The sequence below is a fragment of the Melospiza georgiana genome, chromosome 4 (genome assembly GCF_028018845.1).
Source record: "Melospiza georgiana isolate bMelGeo1 chromosome 4, bMelGeo1.pri, whole genome shotgun sequence".
Lineage (NCBI taxonomy): Eukaryota > Metazoa > Chordata > Aves > Passeriformes > Passerellidae > Melospiza > Melospiza georgiana.
Genome location: NC_080433.1, coordinates 39755646 through 39783443, shown reverse-complemented (window position 1 = coordinate 39783443; position 27798 = coordinate 39755646). Strand labels below are relative to the sequence as shown.

At 35.2% G+C, this 27798-nt stretch overlaps 1 protein-coding gene across 1 annotated transcript in view; it reads right to left on the bottom strand.

The window, feature by feature from the left end:
* The window catches only part of MGAT4C (MGAT4 family member C), a 325601-nt gene extending 302675 nt beyond the window's left edge, over nucleotides 1–22926 (bottom strand). The window contains exon 1 of the mRNA XM_058023669.1: nucleotides 22638–22926. The gene's annotated coding sequence lies outside the window, so the exon portion shown is untranslated. The remainder of the gene's footprint in view (nucleotides 1–22637) is intronic.
* Nucleotides 22927–27798: the final 4872 nt, after the last annotated feature.

Below are 27798 nucleotides of genomic sequence, written 5' to 3'. Positions count from 1 at the left end.
ATAAAGAAGGCAAGATAATGCAGGTACGGGATGTGGCATGATTTTGATAAATGCTTTTAGAAGCCCACCAAATTACATAAACTGAACATTCCTGCTCTAAATTTATACCCATCTCTGGACTTTTACCCATCTGTAAATCCTTAGTAGTAAACAAAAAGAACCACAGATGCACTTTTTGAAAATAATTTTTTAAGGAATCATAAAAACATTTAGAATGTTTTAGGTTGGAAGAGACATTAAAAATCATATAATTTTCACCAGAGCCCCATCCATCCTGGCCTTGAACATGTCCAGGGATAGGGCATCCAAAACTTCTCTGGGAAACCTGTTCCGGTGTCTTCCTATAAAGAATATAACTTTAGCATGATTTTTTTTTTTCTCAAGGATTTAGAATCAAGTCCTAAGTCACTCGCTAGAAGCAGATATTTTCTCTTACAATAAAAGCAATTTTGACTTCCTAATTGTATTTTCTGATGTAAGTTAACTAGTCAGCATCATAATAGTTATAGAATAATTCATTTTAATGATGGTACTGATTTAGGATTACCAAAAACAAATAAAATCTGTAGCTCAGATATTTCTCCAATATACTCATTCCTGCTTCTCTGCTTGTTTATCTCTTCTGAAGTGTCCAGTCTTTTTTTTACCTACATCTGTCACTGCCATTTCTGTACAAACAAGGTTTAATGTGGATAAGAGAAAATATCCCTCACAGGTACCTTATCTATCTTGGTTACTTCTCCAGGTCTGATTTAAAATATTAAATTGCTCAAGAAGGTTTCTGGTGCCTCCAAAAATTTATGGTATCAATACCAATTGCTTTATTTTTTTAATGATGTGGTGATAAATTATTACACAGCAACTGTTTCATATTTAAAAAAAATAATGAAACTTATTGCCAGAATTTTATTTGCTCCTAAGTGTTCCTTTTTGGAAAACCACTTTCCCACTCACATTTTCTTAAAAAATGAAAGATCAGCTATTGCCAGGGAGAACTGGTGGATATTCAACCTATACAATAATTTCCAGCATGAATTGCATTCAGGTATAGGAAATCAGCGAACTGTAGCAGAAACACCCTACATCTCTTGCAAATACTGATAGTTCTATTGACTTTCTAATGATAAATACAAGTATCTGGCCACCTCAGATTAGGCTTCTTAAAGGTTAAGCTTGATTCATTCAGGGTTTCTTTATTCAAGTTAGTATTTAAAAGCAGAAAACTTACCCACTGTGATTATTCTATCAACAATATACAGTAGCATATTTACTTAATAGTATACACATATATGTAAACCACACACATTCTGTATTTGGGACAGAAAAGACCCTGCACATGGTTTCAGAAAGACCAAGGGGTTAGAAGCCAGGAGTGAGGAAGATGGCAGAACGAGTTGAAAAAACCAACTATTGCAATTTTTATTTGCTATACTAATAGCGTATAGCAAATTAATACTCTGCTTCATGCATTCTTTTTCTGTAGTATTCCAAGAACAATCAATGATAGCCATTTCTTCAGAAGTTAAAATGCAGCAGAAAAGGAACTAGGAAGGCATTATTGACTGTATTTCTTTAGCAGTGTACCAGTTTCGAAGATGTATGGTTAGTTTGTGTGGGAAATGGGAGCACTTTACAAGTCTCGTACGTGGCCTTATCCCTCATTCTGGCCTGAGCTCCGTGACAGGAGAAGATTTAATTTTGCGCTGCTCCTCACATTTCAGTGCTAAGGAAGGCCAGGCTTTGGCTCTAACAGGATGTTCAAGCCTTGCCCAGGCGCTGGGTGCAGAGCCCAGCCACCTCCAGTGCCTGTGCATTTCCTCGCCAGTGATGGATGGCTTCAGGGGGCAATGGGGACCAAGCTGAAGAGTCAGAAGGTCAGAGCCTGGAGCCTGTGTCCTTGTATAGCTCAGCTAGGTATGGCGGGACTCCGAGCAGAAGAGAAAAAGTGGAAGAAAGCAGAAGTTTGCAAGGGGAAAATTCAGAATATTTAGGATCTCTTAAATGAAATTGTGTGAAATTCACCTAAAAGAAAAAAAGAAGGGATCTTTATTGCTGTTTTTTGTTTGATGACTGCATATAATAGGTGCCAATCTGAACAAACAAATTTTAAGGCTAAAGAAAACCAAGTCTGGATGCTTTTTTTATCTTACCAAAAGAAATTATTAATAAATAAAGCAATGAAGAAATGAAAAGAAATCAGTGTGTTATGTCAAATGCAATTACAAACGTGATTTTTTAACCACAAAAGCCTCAATGTAATATGATAAAGAAAAGCGAAAAAGGTATTATGACTTCTTTGTTATGCTGTTATAGAAATAAAGTATTCCTCTGTCTGATAATCTTTCTCTTTAACAGGAGTACACTTTGGTACTTTGTGGCAGAATAGAATTTTCTTTGGTAAAGCAAATATTAAGAAGCATATAATTCAAATGAGAAATTACAGTGAATTCTAACATAACATGTGATAACTTCACTGATTTTCAGTTATAAAAAAAAAAACAACCTTGAACTTCAGTTATGGCAAATCTGGGGCAGTCATGTTTGCTGGTTTTAAAACTAAATTCACACTCCCAAATTTCCCTTGGCAGAACCAATATTTAGAATAATCTTTTTGAGTGTCAGGAAAACTATGAAATCCTGGGTTTGGAGGATTCTCTTCAGCACTTTCAGTTGGAGAGTTTATGTTAACATATTCCAGATACTTCAAAGCTTGAAACTTAAATTTTCTTTTCAGCACTTTTCTACTGCCAGAGTATATTAGAAAGAGATAACATCACAGAGCAATACTGCAAAATCTACACATTAATGTGGGGTCTATTGAGAAAAACGTGAAAGGATTGGGTTTTTTTCAGATGTTTATTTCAGCAGTTCTACATCATATTATTTTCTATTCACAAGGGGAATTAGGGAATTACATATTTTGAAAATGAAAAAATGATATATTACTGAATGAAAAAATAATTTAATTAGTAAACAAGAAGTGGTATCATTCTTTAGAAACAATAGCACTGAAAAAATCTTACAGTGAAACAACCATGTATCAGTTTCAGAGAACTCAACACAAACATATCTCAATGAAATTTGTTAAATTTCTTGTTTAAATTAGTTGCATAAATGAAGTAAGAGGTATTAATAACAGGAGATAAAATTTAAAAAATCTCAAAACACATAATTGAATCACTTGCTGAGAAAATGAATACAAATACATTAGAAAGTCCTTTAATTACTTCCTGTTATGATTATTCTTTATGCTAATTTTCTACATTCTTAGTATCAAGAGAAAAACTGAACAAAAAGACTACTTTAGATACATGACATTAATCTAGATTCAAACTATTTGTCATTCAAGCAATATATTAAAGAAACACAAATTTAACCTGCATTTTCTTGTATAGAGCAAAAGCTTTTACCTGTCAGTTCAGTTAGTCTCAAAAAGTTCTCAAAACACACCAAGTCATCATTCTTCTCTGAAGCCATAATGATATTTCTCAAGATCTTCAAAATATATCAGAAATATTTGCTGTATGCATCCATGTAAACTGCAAATTGTTTAAATCTTTTAAAAAGGATTCAGTCCTGTACTTGGATATAATCTTAATAGGAAGCAATTTCAGATAAGAAATCACACTTTAGAAAGCCACGTTGAAGAACTATAGCTCTTTCTGGAAATTAACACCTTGTTTTTGACCAACACTTCTTTGTTGAAGTTATCACTTCCAATTTATATTATCTATAAAAACTTTTCTTACCTTAACAGCTAAATATTTTGAAATCAAAGTAATTCTGCAGATTGAAACTTCATCTCTTAGAGGAGTAGTGGTTGCACAGTCACACCAAACAACTTACTGCATTTGTCATATTGAGTCACTGAAATAAGCTGTCTTCACTGAATCTTGACCATGCTAGTTTTGACTAAATTTTCAAGTCTGACTTTTAAGTTTCTGAAATTTTACACCCATAATCATTGGGCTAAGTCACCTTCACTAAATAGGTAATTTTCTGCATTGAGAACTTGAGCAATAATGGTTAAAAATCAAAATGATAAAGAAGAAATTAAAATCAATCATGCAAAAGGCAGTAAGCTGTCTTAGACCCTTTCAGCTCTTGCAAATGAATCATATATGTCAGTATAAGCACACACTTCTCCTGGTAGTTTTAGTTTGGAAGAAATACAGGAAAAATATTACCATTTTGAAGAAAAAAAAAATAAAAAACCAACTGATTTTATACTCTTTTTGTCCCAAAAAACTCTCATTTTCTTTCACTGACATAAGTTTTGTCACTGCTGTTTGTTGAAGCATAAGCACACATTTGCCACAAAATAATTTTAGCATTCCCTTATCCATCTATGTTACCTTTTAAATTAATAGAACCAAAAAAATCCCCTTAAAACACTCATGTTTTGTTCCCTGCTCCTTCCATTAGTTTTTCAAGTGACAATAAATTTAGAACAGACATAGGATTTTTCTTTACTTTGAACCTGAGTCACTTTATTCTCAATGCCAATGTTCACAGTACTGTGTGAATCTGGGAAATGCTAAGGAAAGCTCCTAACTTATAAGGGTTTGAACATCCTTTGTATGGTTTGGATTACAGACACATCAACTCAAAGGCAATGAAGGAGTCTTCTTACCATAACCAAGATCTTAATTTTATTCACATGTAGAAGCAGTTACTTCATTTTTCAGATATTGTTACAGAACAAGAGAATGTTTCCCATTAACACACTGTCTAAAATTCCATGTAAAGATGCATTCACAGTTTCATCTTTCCTGAGAAGCACTGGAAAAATGTCTACAAATGACAATTTTTCATACATTTGTGAGTCAGTCACAAGTTTGAGATGGGCATTTTCATCCTACTACCTCTTTTTTTCTTCATGTAAGTTTGACAATAGGTAAAATATAGGTGTAAATTAGGTCTTTCCAAAGCACAGAAAATAAGATATTGAAGAAAATAAATTAAATAAAGTATCTGATAAGCAATTGTAACCATTCCAATGGTTTGTTGGAGGAAATGTCATCCTCTTGATTTTTTCTTCCATTTCAGAAACTTTTTTTGATTTACTGAGGAATAGTTTCCATGTCCCTCCTGCAAATCTCAAATGAAGTTTCTTGTGCTTTTGACTTTCAAGCTGTAAAACTACTCTACTCCTTTCAGCAATCTCCTACCTATTCCAATTTTGCAGACTTTCTTCATGTTCTATATGTTTCACATAATGCTCCAGAAGTTCTCCTGAATTCAGTGTTGTGCATTCTCAGGGAAGGAGAACTTTCTCCTCTATGAAAAATTGCTCCTGTTTAAACTGGAATCAGTGACAATACCACAGTCAGGAACATTCCTCTCTGCTACTTGGCTACATCCTTTTAACCAAAAAAGCACGTATGCAAGAAACTGAATGAGCAAGCTAGGCAGATAGACCATCTGTTAGCATCACAGAATAATTGATTACATGCCATTTTGCTTTCTCTAATTAAGTATTTACATTTTGGGACATTGAATGAGCAGAAATAATTCAAAATGCTTCAAACCTTAAGTGCTACTATCATTGTCAGTCTGCTAAGTAAGGACAGAGCCCTTATGTAAAATTCCATGTTGTAGACTTGGCTACAGACTTAACTGAAGCATAAAAATGCAACAGATTTGTGTAACACTGGTAGAATTATTGTTGGCTGAAGGAATCCTATAATTTTGCTTTTACTTTGATCGGGCCCTGGATTCATTCATTCATCATGATAGCACTTAAAAGCTCTGGAGGAGTCTAAAAGTTATCTATTAACAAAACCAATAGGTTTACTGACACACTGTCCCTTAAAATCTTAGGAATTGCTTAAAATAATGAAATTCTATTATTAAAGCAACTAGGAAAAATGCTGTGCAAATAATATCAATTTAGGCATAGTGTTAATGTTGGATTCTCATTTTCTCAAAAATCTCAGTAATGATAATTAAAAAAACTACTGTGAAATGAAGAGCAAATAAGAATTTAAATTCATGTGATTGAAGTGTATCCAAATGTATAGAAGTCATTTGGGGAAGAAAATCTCTACTAATTTTTATAGATACTAGCAGCATAGCAGTATAATAAGACTGAAAAAATGTACTCATCTGGTACATTTCTAACAATAGAGTTTAAAAGCTGCTCTACCATGGATGTAACTTTAAATGGAAAGTATTTTTTTCCCCTCTGTACAAGTTGAAATACTACACAGAAATATTTTACCATGCTAAAGATAAAAGAACCCCAAGCAACCAAGGATCACTTTTGTTAAGCGTGAAAATTATCCACCTCTATCTTTATGGGCTGATACATAAGTATATTAATGAATTTAAACATAAGTATATTAATGAATTTAAACAAGCAACTTGGAAATGTGCTCTCTAGAAGAGAGACTGCTAGAATTTGACTGGAATGTGATCTGCCTAAGAACTAGCTGCTAAAGGTGTGCAATCAGCACATAAATCCCCAGCTGTACTCTTGTCAGTTGCTGCCATGGAGAGAGAAACTCATTGATGTGACCCTTGCTATTTGGGGACTGTCTGAGGAAAAACCTCGTTGTACATGTGCACTTTTTTAGTACTGAGAAGATTTTGGCTCTCCTCTTACCCGGAGTGCCTGAATAACTCAGAAAGGGTTCCTGTGTCTGACTGAGCACCTAGCAACAAGACAGGTGGGCATTAAAGAACAAAGCTCTGCCAAACGCCACCGTGATACTCTTTGCACTGGCACCTCATTTAGTATCTGTTTACATATTTACTTTGAAAGCACCGAAGATTTTGACAGAAATTTGGATAAAGGTAAGTAAAAGGAAGATGGGATATTAATGAACTAGGCTACATAAAAATTATTTTGTTGTTTGATAAAGCAAGCGGTAGTAAAGACTGAAAATTCTACATAACTATTGTATACTACACATAATACATTCTATTTGTATAGGTAAACACTTATGACAAGATAATAAAATTACCTGTGCTTGAATAAATGTTCTACATTGTTGTGGCTCTTTTTTTCCCCCTTCTTAAATAGAGTATTAAATGTGAAGATATTTTCAGAAAAAGGCAACATCACACCCCTGAAATTGAACAATTATATTTTCTACTGTCAGAAAATATATCAAGGATCTTTTAAAGTTCTGATTTTTTACACATAATTTTTCAGCTGTTTACCAGAATAAGATATTACTTTTAGGACATGTCTAACATTGACAAAGGAAGTCGTTAGAGAAATTTTTTATTTAGCTAAAAAATGTAACCATTTTGTATGTGATATGGGCTGATCATAATTCATCATTTCTTGCAAGAAAGTCAACATCTTTTCAAATAGTCGCTTTCCCTACTTAGTGACACTTTAATATTATTCTATGTATATTCTAAGTGAAGGCAAACTATCACTGTTCTGAAAAAATAATTTTGAGAAAGCTGTCTATTATCTAACAGCTTATGCTGAGAATGAATATAAATCACACAGTCAGTGATTCTCAAAGACCAAGCTTCTTCAGACTCCAAAAATATATCAAGCCAAGAATGACAGCCAAGAAAAGGCGACAGACATTTACAGGTGTGTAAGGAGAACCTAAAAAAAATTAAGCATAAATGGAAAGCATACAAGAAGTGAAACCAGGGCCTGGTCACCAGAATGCATATAAAAGGCACTTGTCCAAAAAGGAAAGGGATAGTGTAAGGAAAGAAAAAGTCCACCTGGACTTGTGAACCTGCGGGGAAAGCGGGACTCCTCCAAATGTATCATCAGCAAAAGGAAGATGAGAGAAAATGAAGGCCCACAATCATCTCTGCTGATTAGAGACGAAGAACTGGTGACAAAGAACATGGGAAATGTTGAGGTATCCTATGCTTTTTTCACTTTTCTCCTTGCTGGTTATATATGCCTTCAGTGATTACTGGCCAATAATAGAGACAAAGGTTTTTTACTTCTTCATTAATGACATGGATGATTTTTAAAAACTGTGCAGAGTGTCAAGAATGCATGAGATGCGTGCGCTGCCTTACAAAGGGACCACAGAGGGATGTCTAAGCCAGGAGAAATGTGCACATTGGATCATGAAGTTCCACAAAGGAAAATACCTATGACCTGTGACCAGGGAAGAACAACATCAGGCTCTAATACACACTGGTGGTCAGCTGGCTAAGAATCAGCTTTTCAGAGAAGGTCCTGGAGGTACTGGTGAACAAGCTGACCATGAAATACCAATGTGGCCTTGCAGCAAAGAAGTCCAAGAGCACCCCGGAATGCATTATTAAGAGTACTGCCACCAGGTTAGGTGATCCTTTCCCCCTTGGCAGCCCTGAAGAGACACACCTGGAGCATCCTGTTCTGGATTCCCCAGTCCAGGAGAGAAGTGGACCTACTAGAGCAAGCACATCAACATACCAGAAAGATAACTAAGATAATTAAGGCTTTGAAGAATCTTTCATATAAAGAGAGTCTGAGGCCTGGGTCTTTTCAGCTTGGAGAAGAGAGGCCACCTTATCCATCCATGTTCAAGAGAGCTGTGAAGAAAGCAGAGCCAGGCTCTTTTTTGGTGTTATTTAGTGACTGGACAAGAGGCAAATACAAGAATTTCCTCTAAAACATAATAAAGATATTTTCACTATGAGGGTGATCAAACACAGAAGATTTGTCATTTATTTTGTGGCATCCCCATCCCTAGAGATGATCAAAACCCAACTGGACACAGACCTCCTTAACCTACACTAGGCTGGCCATGCTTTGAGCATGCGAGTTGGAGCAGATGATCTGCAGATATCCTTGCCAACCTCAGTCATCCTGTAGTTCTGCAACATTGCTTCTTTGTTCTTTGTGTATATACTCTTTTAAAACTCTATACCTGCTCAAATAATTTTATTACATAGACTCACAGGTTTATAGATTAATTTAGGGAGGAAGGATACACAAACGACATTTGACTTAACCTCCCCAGTCAGAGCAGGGATATTTTATAGCTAATGTGATTGTGCCACCAGTTCTTCAGAAGGGTCTGGAAGAAAACACAGTCATTTGTCAAGGTGCCCATTTCCCTCATGTACTCCCCCATATCATTAGTTAGAATGTGTTGTGAAACATTATGTGGCTGATTCAGTTTTATAAAAAACACAATACTTTATACAAGTATGAAGTTTCAAAATTATTGGCTTCCTGGATAGAGATATTCTTAAGAAAAGGAAGAGTTCTGCTAGTTCTTGTCCAGCATCACTTTAGCTCATTCCAAATAAGTATGTGGGATGATAAAGATAAGAAATTTTGTCTACTCTGTCCTTTATCTTAAGTCATTGAGTTATAAGAAACTACTAAACTGAACAGATAAAAGAGTGAAAACATATTTGATATTTGAAAAAAAGTTTCTGAAATATTTTACTTCTTCCAGAAAATCTCTCATCTAAAATACAGTGATATTTAGCTAAAGAAATGGGTATAAAGAGCCTTGGTACCTTTTAACAACGTATAATATAAAATATTTATAAAATAAAGTTAGATTATTTTTCATTTTTACATCTTAAATAAAAAGCAAATTTTACAATACGGCTTTAAAAGCACAATCTTGCCATGGATTGAGCGCATTTAGAATTTTTCATATATTACTCTTTGATTGGCCATTATAAAGATTTGGGTCAAAGCAAGGCTGGAAGATTGCTGCATCTCGAAGCTCAGCATGAATTTCAATTGTAGATTATTTCACATAGCTGTAGTTTACTGAAGTAATTTTGCCAAAGATTGCTTGAAATAACATATAGGATTGTCTTCTGCTTTATTTCAAGCACTGTTTTTCTCCCATGTATATGGACAGCCTAAGATGTATAAATTGCTCCTGACAAATGGAATAACTTTGTCTCTTTTTTCTGTGTTATTCACCTTGTTTTTGTTCTTTCTCTATAGCCCCAGAGCTTTATACCCTGCTGAGTGCCTGAAGCTGATAAGTTGCCTCAAGTAAGCAAAACAATTAAGCCCCAAATCAAGTAATGAATTTTCTGTCAGTCACTGTTTGATACTGTGGGTGGCACCTGCCTGACACCATCAGCTCGGGTTGACATGTATTTCATGTTAACATGAATCTCTTGACTCAGTGATCAGATACAAAGCTATGAGTCCATCAACTCCTACTCACAAAAATATTTTTTCTGCTTCTACATGATTGCTAACATGTCTGTGCTAATGACTTGGGAAGAGAAGTTTTCATTCACTGCACTAAATTATTACTAGAAAGCCAGATCCTGTATTCTGATAGCTTTTGAGGAAAATGGTAACAGTTCAAGATGTTACTTAGACCTGAACACAGTAAAACTAACTATTCATCACCTCCAAAGTCTTTTTTGGTGAAAAAATTCTACCCTTTTGTATAGAGAATAATTCTAGGGAGTTTCATCATATGAAATATGTTTCCATTTAATTTTCTGGCAAAAAACACTTCTCACATTTGCCTAAATGAGCAGCATGAATTTCCTCATGGACAAATTTTTGTTTGTTTTACATTTCTGACCTGCTAAATTATGTCATATCAAATTATGGAAAATTACAGGATGTCACATCATGTTACATAGTTTGCATTAAAAGTCAATTCAACTTGACACAGTATGACCAAGTAATGCAATATATCAGTTCTATAAGCACATTCTTTAAGTAATGAGATAACATTTCAGCACACAAACCAGTGCACCTATTTAGTATTAAATATTCATCATCTGCTTCAACAGCAGCGTGTGGAGCAATTGGATCTACTGAAAGGAGATATTTTTGTGCTTTCTCTGCTAATTGATTAAACAGTACTGTGTGAGCATTCTGTCCATATTGTAAAAACTAATTTCATTAAAACACTCACTCTACATGTCAACACTCTGGGAACAGTACATATTCCATTTGATAAATTATGTGTTATTGAAACATAGAGCTTGAGTTTTAAGCAGCACTGGTCTTCATTAAAACTATGAGTAAAGCTGGTATTTCAGTAATCAAACTTCTGTTAAACATTAAATACTCGTGCAAGATTGTGGTATGAACAGAGCGTTTTCAGGGTTAAAAACTTAAAATAAATTTTCTCAGTAAAGATATGCCCATCAATTGTAGTAGAAACACATATAAAATATCTGGCATGAGTGACCAGACTACTTGTCCCTGTCTCCATATAGCAAACACTAAGCAAGATGCTGGTCACATTTGCATTACTTCACCACTCATGTTCTCAGGATTCACCTGGACTGCAAGGGTCCAGTAAAAACATTGCATCATTAAAGAGGTGCAATATATGTTTACATTAAGATTGCCGTGTGAAACACAAGTACTTTTAACTTGGTTTAGTAACAGGGAGGAATTTGAGCTGTGATGTGGGACTCCATATGAATTTGAGTGGTAACCTACTCAGTTTCTGGAGAGCGACCAAACTAACATGGAGTTTCTCCTGGTTGCACTATACTACATTAAAAAGAGAAGTTGTTTCTGTCAATGAACCACTCAACAGGAGAAACCCTTACAAAGGTCAAAGGGCTTTTAGTCACTGCCCCTTTAAGCATCTGCTATAGTGAAAGGAAAAGAGTGAAGAACAGACAGAATGCTAATAAAGCAGACTATTTTCAAGGCCATTATCCCACAAGTTTCTCCAATTGGATGACGTAAATGGAAAGGAAAAATATTTCTGAAAGGCACTTTTCCTTTGATATTTTCAGTTTAGTTAGCCATATAGCCATCTGTACATCCCTTTTTGCCATATTGATAAGAGAAGCAATGTCAGGAGAAAATTTTGAGAGACAGATGGCTGCCTAACCCAGCATCTTAGACAGGATATTGTGGCTGAATTATGAATCAATGAAGAAATGGGGATATATGGAGGAGAAAGGAAAACAGACAAATGTTGCATGAAACAGACCAGTTAGAATTCCAGCAATTTTGCACTAAAAGGTACAGTTGCTTCTATATGTAAGAAATTATTTCATCCTATCCTTTGCAAAAAAAGGCTTCTAGGAAAAATACAAACTTTTTTATCCATAAAATTATTTTTGGATCTTATTCTTGACTCCCAAAAATGTACATTGAAATATATTTCCACTTTTCAGAAAAATCATTATTTAGGCAAATAAGTATAATTTGTGTTTTACAAAATAGTCTGTTTAAGCATTTTTGTAAATCATACTAGAAATCTCTGAAAAGGAAAAGTCTTTTAACAGTCTATTATATAAAACAGTTATCTCTCGATCTAAGAATGCTAATCAGAACACAGCTAACCAGGCTTTTAATTGCTAAGTAGAGCACCTTATGTTTCAGATAGGTTGTTTAAAGTTTATATGTGAAGTTTACAGAAAAAAGAGGTTTGTATAGTTTTAAATGTAAGATTGTTGTTGATCTTGAAACTAATTTTCAAAAGAAATTAAAATGTTTCATTTGCATTTCAAAGTCATAAGATATTATTTTTCATTACCGTTCCTATCTATCCATCTATCTATCTATCTATTACAAGCATGCACACAAAAAATCCTTGCCATCTAACATTAGAAGCAAGTCTATTTTGGTCACTCATTTTTGTTTGTTTCCTTTTTGAATAAGAATGGAATCTTAGTTGAAATAAGAAGGCAGAGGACACAAACTAACAGCTCATGAAGGATGCATCATCCTTTGTCATAGATACTGAAAGTAATGCACTTTAAAATAAAGTTAGAGACATAGTACTGAACACACCAATTCTGTATGGTAAATTTGTAATATGTTCTCTAAAATGTGTAACAATTTTTTTGGATTAATAGTTCAATGACAAGGAATAAAATTTCAGGTTGTTACGTTACTTCAATTTGGCACGATGTACTGGTAAATTTCAGCAATTATGCTTTTCCATTTCTTTGCCAAACAGATTTTCAATTTACGATGAAGTGGTGTTTTATATTGCATATAACCAAATCTAAATTAAAAACAAACAAACAAACAACAAAAAAATCTACACAACTGAAAACTAAAATCCTTTTTAAGGCTTTTCAAACATCTGCATGAGCCCTTGTGTATGTTTTACTTGGGTAAGATGGGTTTCATTTGAAGCTGAGAATTTTGACATGCAGTACTGGCACTGAACCAAGGGTGGTTACTCGCAGATCTTGTATCTGTGCCTGAGAATGGGCCATGCATTCTGGAGATTCTGCTACACCATTTGACAATACTGGAAAATCTAACTCATCATTACAGAGCAGGTAGAGAACCTACAGGAAATCTCAAACAGGAATCTCTGGCTATGGAACAAACCTAACATAAAGAAGATCTAGTGCTACTGAACATCTTTTTGGGACACTCACAAGAAAAGATTCACTCCCTCAGTTAAGTATGCCTAAGGCTGGGAAGTTTCAAGCTATTAAAAATAAATACATTGCCCTTATGTGTTCATAAAAATACTGGATTGGGAAAGATAACCTACAGTTTTTGTTCAGGAGAATAGTCAGTTACCTGCATGGAATTGTGGATTAAATTTTTGAGCATTTTTAAAAATTTTTCCTGAGTTTGAGTCCTGACTGAGTTTGTCTACTGATTTAGCAATACAGAATTTCTTTTTCATATTAATTTCTAGGAAGGAGTTAATAGGTTTCATCTGCATGTACTTACAAGACTGCTCCTGCATACAGAGAAATACAAATATTTCTCCAAAATGACCTGGAAGTCTGCCATTCGTGTGCTATTAGAGATACTGTTTGCAGTACTTTTATTTTGAATAAATGCACCACATCCAGTAAGTGATCTTTATTGTCTCAAGATGTAATTGCTTGATCTTTATGGTTCAATCCATACACTCTGGCATTTTTCTCTATCAAGATCATTATGAAACAATGCATTATAGTGAACATTGCCATGTGTTCAGTATTTCTGCTCACATGTTTTTCTGGGGTTTCTATTCATTTCTTCTTCTGCACTCCTTCATTTCATATGTAGAGATACTTTCAGTATGGAATTTGAACTCTTTCTGTTAATATAAATGTTTATCAATATTTACACAAAATTAGTGTGAGAAAATATGCCAGTGTTATGTTTATATATGCAGGTAATTTGAGTTTTAAGTAAGAATTTTTCTTTCATTTATGTTTTTTATTTTTTAAAATTGTTTAAAAATTTTCTTCAATAAACTAAATGAAGTAACTAAGAGAATTATATACATTTATATATGATAAAGTTCTGCTAGGTATCTTCATAGTGGTGAATGGTGTTACATCAGGCTGGCAGATGGTCACTAGTGAGGTTTCACATGGCTCAGTTTAGGGTCAGTCCTGTTTAATGTCTTTATCATTACCCCTCAGACTGCCTTATTGCAAAGCAGACAAAGCCAAAGTCCTTATCTGCAGCTCACAATACATTCCCTCCAGCCCTTTCATCCATGTCCTCTAGAGGCATTGAAGGATTCTCACTCCTCAAACCGTGGGGCCCAGAGCTGCACACAGTGCTCACAGTGAGATAATCACCTCTTTCTCTCAGCTGTCATGCAGTGTTTGGTGAACCCTAGAATGCATTGTGTCCTCTGGGCTGTGAAGGACCACTGCTGACCCATGTAGAACCTGCTGCTGAGCAGCATCCTCATATCCCTTCCTGCAGGGCTGCTGTCCAGCCACTCCTCTTGCAATTTATACTAGAGCCAGGCAATACCCTGTCCCAGGTGCAGAATTACAGAATTGGGCATTTTAGACTTGTTAATATTCATGCCAATATTTATAACTGAGTGCTCTAATCTATCTAGATTCCTTCTCAAGGCCAAGTCCTCAGCACCTCCCTGCTTGATATCATCAGAAAATTTGCTAACAGTATATTAAAGTTCTGCTTGTATATTGTTGAAAAATATTTCAAATAGAACCATCACTAGAACTGAACCCTTAGAAACACTGCTGGTGATCACTTGTGACATCATATTTCTGTAGTTAACAGGAATCATTAACATAAGACAAAAGAAAGGGAAAAAACAGCTTAATTTTCTGATTGACATCATAGTTCTTAATGTCTTAATTTTTAAAATTTATTTAGGAAAATGAATTAAATAATGTGGCCTGGGGTCCTCAAAACAATTTGAGAGGTATATATAAAGAAAGAAAATTTTATAGTCTTTTTAAGCAATGTATTATTTTATTTCATCGAGGGAAGTGCAAAGTCATGCATCTGGAGAAGAGCACCCCTTGCAACAATATATGCCAGGAGACACACAGCAGGACAGAAGCTTGCTAGAAAAATACCAGGGGTCTTGATGGACCCTGAATTAATCAGGAGCCAGTAATGGTGCCTTTGCCATGAAGGAGGCTTCCAGCTTGCATGAGGCAAAGCACTGTCAGTACATGGAGATAGGTACTGCCTGTGCTCTACTCAGCACTGATGAGGCCACATCTGGAATACTGTGTCCAGTTCCAGGCTCCCCAGTACAAAAGAGACACTGACAAGTTGGAGCCAGTTCAGTGAAGATCTGCAAAGATGATGAAGGGACTGGACCATTTCTTCTGTGAGAAAATTCTGAGAGAAATGGGACTGTTCAGCTTGGAGTAGAGAAGCCTCAAGGCAGATTTTACTAATGTACACAAATGCTCAAAGAGACAGTGCAAGTAAGATGGAGCCAGGCTCTTTTCAGTGGTGTCTACCAACAGGACCAGAGGCAATGGGCACAAGTTAAAGCCCAGAAGGTATCCTCTGAGCCCTGGGAGTCACTTCCTTACTGTGAGTGTGACATGAGCACTCACACAATGCTGACATAGAGTGTCTGTCCTTGGAGGTATTCAGAAGCTGACAGAAGCACATGGTGTTGGACTTCAGTTCAAGACCAGTTTACCTCCAAAAGTCCCTTCTCACCCCACTAATTTCTGATTCTGTGATTCTGTTTTACTGTAGTAGGAATTCCACTCAAGACCTTTAGTCTAGATGCACGGAAAGAAAGATGATGCTGATCAAGCTGAAGATTAAGATGCAGCAACACACACTGTACGAACTTGGAAACTCTTAAAGCATTGCCCGTTTTAAGATGCATACATAGGTTTAGCTTAGTGTGCCTAGTCCCTTCAATCTCCAGCATTGTGGAAGCCACAAACAAAGAAGAAAAAAAACAAAAAAAAAAAAAACCAACAAACCAAATAACCAACCAAATACCCAGACTTTGAAGTTCTCACAGAGGGCTGACAGATCCAAATTACAAAAAACAAGCAAAGAAGTTTTTAGAAAAACTTGCTTAAAAAAAAACAACCCAAGAAACAAAACCAAAACAAACAAAACAAAACAAGAACAACAAAAACCAAGAACAAACTACTTCACTATCAAGTATGGAGGGAAGTACTTTTATAAAACTGATCAGATTTGGGGTTTGTTCCACTAGATCAGGTAAACTGTGCAGATCTTTGCAACTCTTAAAGATCCTTATTGACTCAGCAGTTTGACTAATATTGCAGCAGGTATTTTAGTGGCAAGGGAAGTTTCAGAGCTCTAGGTGATTTCAACCGGCCTGTCTGGCTGCCAATCTGCTTTTCCCCAGAGGGGAACACACCAGAGAAATAAGTTCTTTTCTGAAAGTGAGTTTTTCCTCATTTTTCCTCCCCTGACACTTTTTGACAGCAGGTAGGGCATAGCAGCATGTGGCTACAAAGATGAGATTGTGTCCAGGGAGGCCACAGCCAATGGCAGGAGAAACAGATGAGACAAGTTTCTTAGTTGTTTAGCACAGGAGTCCATTTCATTGTAGGGGAGACATGCAAAGAGTGAAAGGCACTTTTAAGGTGAGGTTAAATGTCATGGCTGTTGTAATTTAACAGTTTACTGCTGCAAAAAAATACGGAATTCCTCCTTCCACCTCATTACTCTGACAGCCTCAGTCTCCCTGGCATTTTGATGCTGTGATTCAGGTCTCAGATTCATCAGATCCTTATGATTCACATTACTAAACTTTTGAAAAACTATTCAATTTTTTTCCACAAAGCTAGTTTTTTTATCAGACTTATTCTTACTGGCTGGAGGGCAGAGCTTCAAGTCAAAGCCATTCCAGAAGAGGAAAGGCCTAGCATGATATTTCTTTTGGTGTTGGCAAGATGCTGAAGTAGCTGCTGTTGCATCATACTGAAGCAGAAACTCATAATAGTACAATAAGCAATAGTAAAGCATACCATACCATATGATGATTAACATAGATTTTACCATAGGAGGGTGGGAATCAACTGCTGAGTGTGAAAGGCCATTTATGGGAGTAATATTTCAGTAATTTAAAAGTGCTAAAACTCATCCCTAAATTCCAGAGACTGTGCTGCATTATTCACAGCAGTTTATTAATGTCCTTGAGAATACAGAAGACAGAAAACAGAACAAAATATTTTTCCTAGTGTCTTAAAATATTTTGTGAATCTGTTTTTTCTTATTGTTGTTTGGTTGGTTTTTTTTTTTTTTAATTTTATTTTCTCCATTTTATCTATTCTCTATTCTTTATGACTTTGCAAGAAGAGAATAGATGAAATATGAACGTCTTTCATTCCTACACTGTATATGAGCAAACAGGTAGGGAAAGCCTATTGGTCCCTCTATTTCTTCAAAAATAGTAGTCATAAAAAGTAAAACCTCTTAAATTTGACTTTCTCTAACTTTTTCCATATAATATCAGAAAAGTTCAACCTGAAAAATGAAAGTTGATGAAATAGGATTAGAGGAAATCTGGAGAAAGGAGGTAAATCTTCACTAAAGATAGTTAGCAACTCCTCCTTTTTTAATACTGTAATTTCATTTCACAGAGACACCTTCTATCCTTCCATGTAATGTTTGACACATTTAAAAACACAAATTAGAAATGCTTTTTGTTTCACACAAAAATTTTCATGCTTACCAATCTTTTTTAAAGTTAATTGCTGCTCCAAAATAGTCAAAGCATATTAAATGTTTTTCAATATAAATTTTTGTGATGACAACACACCTCAGAAGTGTCCTTCAAACTATCCGTGTGAAATACACAGTTCACTCACTTCAAATAATGAAAGTTTTGGGCATCAAAGACAATAAGAAGTAATCAAGGAACTCTTCACAGTTTTTTGAAATATAATTTTTTCATGTGCCTTAACTTCTGATTAAGTAGTTTTCAAAATCTGTGAAGCTATGGACTCTTGAAAAGTTTTGCCAGTCTTCAGCAGCAGCTGGAAAAGCAAAGCATAAGCAGTTTTATGTTCAAACAAATCATGTACCTTTCAAAGCCTTACTAACAGACACAATTTAAGATAGAAACTTCATGCTGATGAATGTTAAGGGTCAACTGGAATACTTAAACATAAGGAATCTGATTTCACTGTCATTTGTTCCATTGCCTTCAATGTAGTGACTTCCAGAAGTGTAAGAAAGAGGAAAACAGGATATTAAAAGACAATCAGAACAAGATCTATCACTATAATCTCTTCAGTAATGTTATTTATCTCTCTATATCATATAGTAATTTTAATGACAGAATTAAGTTAGAAAAGCAATATTGAATTCCCCCCGAACAAACCAAATTTTAATTGCACCTGAAAATACATACTGCAGAAAATTTTGCATATTTATTGACAAGAAGAAGAGACCAGCCCAGGATATTTTAGAATAACTTCTAGGCTCAGCAATACATAAAAGAAAGAAGAAGTGCAAAAAAAGATTAAAGATATTCTTACTTTTTTAGTCATATTTACTTTCTACTGCATAGCAAGGTGGAACAAGATTCAAATTTACAGTAAAAAGTTTATTTTAAATTACCTTTGAAACATATAGGTTTTCTTGCTCCAAAATTTGGGTTTTCCAGAAATGTAATAGGGGTAGCTATTACAGATTTTCAAACGTGTTTCATAGCATTTCATTGGTGCAGAGTGGGTGGGGCACACAAACAGAAAACCCCAAATCTTTGCAAGTGTTTCAAAACAAAATGCTTTACTTAAAATATGTTAAAGTAAGGTAATGATAGAACAAGAGAATGAGTGTACACTTTAAAATTAACTTCAAAATGCATAATCTGAAAGATATTACCTGCCAATCAAAATTAATTCATTTAATCACAAACTTTTCAATATTTTTGTGAGGCATGTGCCTTTCAACAGGAATACCAGCTGCTTTACACTTTGTCTATTAGCACAATATAAGTCATTAAAATTGTGTTATTATTTGATCTGAATTCTCTCAAGAGATAGAGACAAAGTAAATAAGGAGAAGTGAATTCTGGTGCCTATTTATATTTTTTTAAAATTTATTAGGATATGAACATATATATCTACTCAGTCAAATATTAATGTTTACTAAAATTCCATATATTTTGCATAACTAAAATAATGGACTAAAAGATACAGCACAAAATTTGTGTGAGGCCTTGGACTTGTCCCTGTAGCTAGGCAAGGTAACCCACAATTTAAGGAGCTGGATCACACTTTGAGAGCATGCTGAAGCATTTCAATCAAAATAAGACAACTTGTCAAATGTGAACTAGCTTTGTATCTTATTTCCACCACGGTTTCTTTAATTTCTTTACAATAATCAAACATGATTTTCAGGGAAAACCATCTCTTCACTCTTGTTCACTCAAAATTATGAAATTATGTGTGTGAAAACACAGATTTTCTGTAGGTCATTAGGCTACTTAAATCTTAGCAGAATTAACATATAATTGAATATGTCCTCTAGTTAATGGTCTGTGTAAATGATACATATGAAACAAAATAATTGATTTAATTAATACTTGAACAGCAGCAAATCAGTCCTGAAACCTAGAAAGACTTACAAAGGGAAGAAATAAATCAGGTCATAGCACATCCTAATCTTGGAAATACCCAGGTTTTGCCTGAGAACATTCATTTTGTCATTATCCATGCCCCTAGGTCTTCTTCTAAGCACTTTTCCCACAAGATACCTGCTAGAGTTCAAAGAACAGATGATTTTAAAGAGCCACGAATTACTTTTTTCCAAAACATGTTCATAGAAATATTATTTTATCCATTGCACAGAATTATGTGTTATCACAAACATAGTGCCAAATCTAGAATAAGTAAGAAGGAAGAAGAATGACACAAATACGAAGCTGACTTTTTTGTACAAATTCAGGGTAATATCTTTACCTTCTAGTGGCTCACTCAGGAAGAAGAACAAATTCTTAACTCAGATGTTAAATAAACACGAGGGAAAACCAGAAGCATTGCATAAAACAGTCAAAATTTTTCCTTTTGTTTTTATGATTTGTGTGGAACACAGCAAAACAGGGAGTAGAACCTATGGCATCAAGGAATGAATAGAGTTAACATATAAGCTGACTTCAGCAAAATTTGGCACAGGGGATAACCAGGGTTGGCTAAGGACTGCTGAAGAATGTGAATAAAATAGGTTTATTTGTTACATTGCTGTAAATTCTTATGCATAGCTTTTTTTCTTTTTTTTATGAACTTAATGTAGGAAAGAAGTAAGAACAGTAAAGGTGGAACAGGAATACCAGTGGAACCAGGAGGGGCAGAAGACTACAGACTATAAATTTAACACCATAACAAACAATTTGTGCTTCAGCTTTCTTCCCAGACTATTTTCATCCATTTATGTTATTCCACATTTTGTAATACAGTTCTTTACAAAAATAGTCTAAAAGTACATCAGAAGGCAGTAGAAATATCCACCTGAGAACACCATAATATGTGGGTATATCAGAACTCTCTATCAGGAGAATGGGGGAGAACTATTACTGCGCATCATGATAGAAAAAAGGAAAATAAAATGCAAAGGTAAAAATGAAACATAAAGCTATTAATCTTCATTTATTTTCTATTATTTAATATCACCCTCCCATGTAAATCTTGTTTTAGTGTGTTTCATCTTGCTTTAGAGAAAAGATCAAGATACTTTTGTGTTGCTCTTGGTTACTCCCCAATCACATATATCAGAAATAATTATATTTAAAAAGCTAGTAGTTAAAGTAGCTAAACATTTAAACATATAATTGAACCCAAAGAAGACAAAATGGAATGTGATCTGGAGAAGCTAGTTTTTCATATGAACAATATATAATAAGAAAAACCTGTATTACCCTCTAGGTTGACATTCATAAGTGATTGCACATGGATATCCAGAAGCATGTTATGATGCCTCTGTATGTTTAAGTGAAAAGTTTGAGAGACAGAGGAAAAGACAGCTATTACACACATTTTCTATAAAAAATATCTTGCTGATGGTAGGACCCTCTAGGGAGAGCTTAATGGAAGCGTCTTTGCCTGAGTCTTTCTGAGGTCCATAGGAAAGGAAGTGCTTTAAGAGAGTTCATTGGAAATGCAATGGAATCAATCTCTCCACTTTTTTCTTCAGCCTTTCCAAGGCACTAGGAGAAAGGAACTTTGAGGTGTTACATACAGAAGCAACATGTACTACTGTAATTTTTATCAATGCCTTGAACATACTATATTCCTTAAACAGAGGAAGATAAACATACTGAAAATGATCTTGTCACACATTTACTTCTTTTAACCAATATGGGCTTTTAATACCCCCTTCATACCCCAGCTTTGTATTTATCTCTATCTTATTGCTTTCTGTCAGCAGCATGTTCAAAAATATGACAAACATCTGTCTTGTGACTAAAAATCCAGTTCAGCATGTCCACTGCACTATCAAGTACACCACAGACAAGCTCATACATCATTTACTCTTGGTAGCATGACAGCAGCCCAGCCAGTGCACTGGACAAGGAGCTACAGATAAGCATTTTTATTTTCTCAGGGCTTAACTCCTGCTTAGCCCTGCACCTGCCAATTTGTGCTTAAGTCTCAGAGTTTGCACTCAGCTAGAGTGCCAACTTGGAGATGAAACAAGGCCAGGACTTTAACTTAAACGTGGCAGTGCTTTTTCCATCTCTGCAGCAACTCCCGCGCTTGGAAGAGTTCAAAAATGTCTGGCTGCTTCTGCAATTTAGAGATCTTTCATTTTTAGGTCAGGCTGCCTCACAAGCTACAGCCATGCAGTAAGCAATACAGATTAAGAGGAACAGGCTGTAATTCATATAAACACAGAAGTTTAAAAGGCAAGAAATTCTTTACAGATTTTATTTTTAAATCTCCAGTTATGGTATATAATCCTTATGCTTTTCTAAGAAGCTCCTGGAGTGTGGCAGTACAGATGCAACAACAGACTTCTGTCACATATCTGTCAGAGATTTTCAGAATGAAATATTGTAACTCCCCATGTGAAAGGTTGGAACATCGTAGTAAACAAGCAAATATCTAACTCCAGAATTAATCTGCAGTACTTTAAGGGTAGTTCTGCATATATCCAGGTTGGAAAATATTTTGCAAAATAATACTCATTTATAACAAATTTAAAATCAGACATATGATTTTGCTATTTTTTATTTATTGTTTCAGAAAACAACATTCTCTGGACAATCAGCATAAACTTGTGGCAATATTATATGCAGCACAATGGATTTTTGCTTTTTTGTTTAAAGGCTAGGGATTGGTTTTGCTTGGGGGGATTGCTGACAAAGCACTTGGCAGCAGGTACGACACATCTACAGTAAGTAGATCAGAGTATTTTACCTGCAAACATGCTGCAATAAAGTGCCATCATTCAATCAATACAGACTACTTAGTTAACATTTTTCTTAATGTATCTGGATTACCAGTTCATTAGATCATTACCTGATAAATAGTGTGGGTAATGAATCGAGAGAGTAACTACATACCTTCAGGAAGAACCTGCCCGATAACAATAATCCATTAGGAAAACTGGCAGTATCCTCTGATCTATTGCCCGCAAAGCTATGACTTGATGGAGAGTTTCATTCCCTCTGCTCAGCACTCCAGAAGAAAATCAGCACAATTTAAATATTTCTCAGGATGTGACAGCTCTCTAGATCCCTGGCTGCTTTCCTTTCCCAGGGGTTGACAATCTGGTGTTCCAGTGTGCATAGAGCAGTGAAGATGAATTGAAAAAGCTTGAGATAAATTAGGGATGGCTAAGTTAAAATTGTCTCTGCTCCCGAGTCTCTCATCTGCAGTCTGCAAGCCTATTTTGCTGTGAAAAAGCTAGATGGCAGGCTGCCTCAGTGAGTCCTTCTTAAGCGACAGGGAGCATTTTCAATGAAGAAAAATTCTCCCATTATCTAAGCTAATGTGACTGCAGCTAAATCTAGTCCTAAAAGTGTCTACTAGCATGAAATTCATTCTCACTGCTGCTTCCTTTCAAGCCACAGGTTAAAAAAGAGAAAGGAAGAGAAAAAAAAACCAAACAAAAAATCCCCACAATAAACCATAAAAGCACCACCCTAGATTTTTCTACATGAAAAAAAAAACCCTCAAACTTTTAAAAGTTGATAAATGGCAACACATTTCATAACTATGCCCAAAAATCTAAGTGTTGGGAATTATCACCATTTCCAAAAGTTTATCTGTTTGCACTCAGTTAATTTTTCCACTATCCTTTCTATTTTGTTTTTAATAGATATCATGTTGTTGCAATTGTCTTAATTTTCAATGTTCTAAGGCAGGAAAGAGCATTATTTTCCCCTTCTTGGCAAAAAACGAAGGGACAGCTAAAATTCTGAACAATCACCATGTTTAGCCTTAGTAGTTAATCCTAGATAATCCTCCAAAAAAAAAAGTGATTGATATTTTGCCATGAATCTAAAAAACATTGTGTAGCATTTTTTTAATTATGAGCCACTTCTCACCCTATTTCATAAAAAGAGATAGAATTGAAGTTTTCTGAATATCACTTTAGTGCCAAAGCTATTTGATAAAGTAATTAATATCTGCTGTTATGTATAAAGTTCTTACATTGAAAACATTAGGGCAGGGGTTTTTCATTGAACATATCAAATGAAGATTTTTATCCTCTAAAACACTGTATACAATTAATAAAAAAAGATTTAATTTCAAAGAGTCATGCTCCCTAGTAAGCAGAAATTTCTGCAAATCCTCTCTGTAGTTTCAACTGATCCAGTTTGCTGAAGTCCTAGATAACTGCCAGGAATGACTTTCTCAGACTTGATTTCTCAATATCATGGAAATTCAAGCCCCCACCCTGAGCTGTAAGTAAACAGAGATGCAGCTGAATACATATGAATATAGCCTTAGTGTCAGAGCATTTTGAGAATGATAAATAAATATATTGCCAAGAAAAAGATATAAACCCTGCTTTCATCAAACAGGCATGAAGAGACTCTTAAATCCATAGGACATGACTGCAGAGGCCTCATTTTTTCCCCATGCCCTGGGGTAAAACACTCAGTCACATTAACAGAACTCTACCAGGTGAAGTGAAAAGGCATGATCAGCATTTACAAATTTCCTTGGGGCTTAAGTTACTAAAGCCACAGCCCCACAGAGCCTCTGTGTTTTACACTGAAGGCATTATGCCCAGCCTATTTTTTTTTTTGAACAGAAGCTCCTTTGGCCTGTGTCCTAATAACCACCCCTTGAAGCACATGCAAGCACTTGACCAGATCCAATTGTTCAGTAATACAGTGCACCTAAATATACTCCAAAGTAACATATAATCCAAAGGGATTAAGAACTTCCCCATGCTGCCTTGCTCTAAGATTATTTAGGGCATTGTAACACTCACACTTCTAAGTGACAGTGGCTGTGTTACAGTTCCTGTCATTAATATTTGTACATTTTCCACATAAACAGATAATAATACCACAAGTCACAGAATCATAGAATGGATTTGGTTGGAAGAGACCTTCAAGATCCTCTAGTCCAAACCCCTCAGCTCTAGCTGGCCCTGTTTGAGCAGGGAATTTATTCTACGTGACCTCCAGAAATCCCTTCCACCCTCAACAATTCTGCAATTTTCACTGTTGTTTAGGAACCACCAAAATCCTCAGTTCACAGTTCCAGCAATGTTCTGTTTAAATGTTTCCTAATTTTGTTAGCCTTTATTTTTCAAAACATCTTCCCTTAATTATTTTAGATTGTTAGATTCCCCTTTTCTCCTGCTCATACAATTACAGCATCTGCTGCTGAAACTAATAAAACTGCTGAGACCTCATTGTGCAGCAGCCCAGCCCTAAATTTCCCAATTTCTCATCACAATAAATAAAAAGCTGAAAGCCACCTTAAAGACAGCACTGGTTTGTGTGCTATTTATTAATTTTAGAATGAGAATCACTCATGTCTCCCTGATCTCAGCATCAACTGCTTCAGCCAGAGCCATCAGTGCCAATCTGCTGCGTTTCTTGGAGCCTCAGCAACTTGGGTCAAACAGCAATACCAGTGTCTCAAGTTTCTATTAATAAAAATGTACTATCTTGAACAAATTGAAAATATATAATAATTGTAATTCACTATTTCTAGTGGTATTGTTATTTTAGAAGGTATGATTCATTCATATTCACTGGTTTGAATAATTAACATTGGCATGTCAGCTTCTAGGAGGTTTCTGATGAATTTTGGGGGGTGACATGGAAGGAAATAGAAAAACAATTTAGCAGCAAAACATAGTAATCCAAAACAACTCAGTAAAATTCTGACCTTTGACTACATATTCTTCTCAGCTTCCTTTTTTTTTAGCATCAGATGAAGAAAGGGAGAATGTAACAATTGGTTTTTTCCAGGAAAAAAAGGTTTAATAATCCTTGAAGATGTTTAGGGATTTGGTCCAGACACCCAGCAAAGCATACTCACTTGGTTTGCAGAGTATTGGAGCAAGACATAGATCCACAAGAATTTCTCAGACATTTCCAGGACAAAAAATTTATAGGGCTTGGTTTATTATTTGGTTTATTATTTTGGCTTGGTTTAGTTTTGGTGGGGTTTATTTCTGTTTGCTCATTTGTTTTTTGGGTTTTTTTCCTTTCCAAATTATCTACTGGAAGCTATCTAGTTTAATATATTTTTGGAATCAATCAGAGGGACCCAGATGGAACCAGAGGTGACACTGTTGGTTTAGCATGCTAGATATTTTTGATGTCCTGTAATCCAGTTATGAAAACTTGTTTCAATACCTCAAAAGACAGCAACATCCCAATGAGCAGTGGGTGAAAATGGTGATAGTGCATTACATATTGCAACACTGTGACATGTTCACACAGAACCACAGAATTTCTAGGTTCGAAGAGACTTTTAAGATCATCGAGTCCAACCCATGTTCTAACACCTCAACTAGATCATGGCACCAAGTGCCACATCCAGCCTTTTTTTAAACTCTTCGAGGGATGGTGACTCTACCACCTCCCTGGGCAGATGATTCCAGTATTTGACCACTCTTTCTGTAAAATACTTCCTCCTTAATTCTAGCCTGTATCTCCCTTGGTGCAGCCTGAGACTGTGTCCTCTTGCCTGGGTAACAGAAGTTGTAATTGCTATAAGAGTACTTTGACCTGGGTGCCTCAAAACTTTAGGAAAGTTGATTTCTATAAAGCACATTTATACATTGTGTCTATTTAATTTTTAAACATATATAGTAGCATGACTTCCACAGTTACAAGGCTGATTTCTATAGAATATTAAAAACCTCTTCTATATAATAGAACACACTAGAAATATATATATTTGGCTAAATCTTCAGAATGAATAGTCTGCAACTGGTGATTCTTACTAAGTAAAAGGAACTCAATTTACTTAAATGTTTGTATTACCTATTTCTCTGTCATTCTTCACTGCAGAAAAAATATTGGATGATAAATTTAGAATATATTCTCCTTGCTTTACCCTGCCTGTCTTGAATTAGATTTTCATAGCAGAGAAAAATTTCTAATGGGGAACTCCAGTGGGATTAGAGATATGCAATTCAAAGATGAAAACTTCAGTGACAGAAAGTGAGACTTTGTTGCTACTGTATATTGTATTTTGCATACATATGTAATAACTGAAAAAACTGCAATGTGGATGCATATAAGCAGTTAACCTTTTGAAGTCTCTCTTTCATTATTGTTAAATGAACCCTGGCTTAGTTTCAGATGTGTCATATGTTTCTTCACTGTTTGTTCTTGGAATACCTGTGGTCAGTGTTTGCATGTTTTTGGGCCATAGCTTGCTGCTATTTTTTCTCTTTTAGATTAATAGAGGAATATGCCTGGATGAAAATAAATCACACATAAAAATATTTTCCCTAATCTTAAGAGTTAATAGTTGAAAGTGTTAGATTCTATTATGAGTGCACCTTAATGCCCTTCTCTCAGTGGTTTTCATACAGTAACCACTTATTATAGGGGAAATGACATTCCAGATAGAAGTATGTAAATTTGAAGAGAAAATTGAGACCTAGATGTGTTATTTGGGTTCCACTTGCCAAATTCTGTGGGAGAATTTACTCAAGCCTCTCTTCAAAGTTGTCTTCCATGTGGTTCCCAGAAGAAATTAATTTCCCTTAGTGAGGGAAAGAAGGATGAAAATAGATGACCTTAACATGCTGACATTTATTCTCCTTTTTGATTACTGTAAACTTCCTTTTTTCTTTCCTTCCTCGTTGTGCATTTTAAAGACAATAGAAAGAAAATAAATAATGTCATGCAGAAACCTACTGTTAAACAGTAAGGAGACATATGTGTTTCTAAAATTTCAACATTCGATGAAAGATTCTTCAAATTTCCTGGAATCACTCTTTTAGCTAAATATTTGCTCCCTTCAGCCCTTATTTGCATTATAGTGAATGGGGTCTTACTTTGAATTCATGCATCAACTTTCACCTCAAAAACTCAGGGCAAGTTTGTTAGTTCTCTCTTGAAACCCACAGAACTTGTGTTAATGCAGCTCAAAGTCTCAGCAACTCTGTGTGAACAGATACCAAAAGATAAAGGTGCTAGAGAAAAATAAAACAAAACAAAAGCCCTCTTACATAATTCCAGACAAATGGGGGAGGGCATTTAGACACTACTATAATATAATTAAACAGTTAAC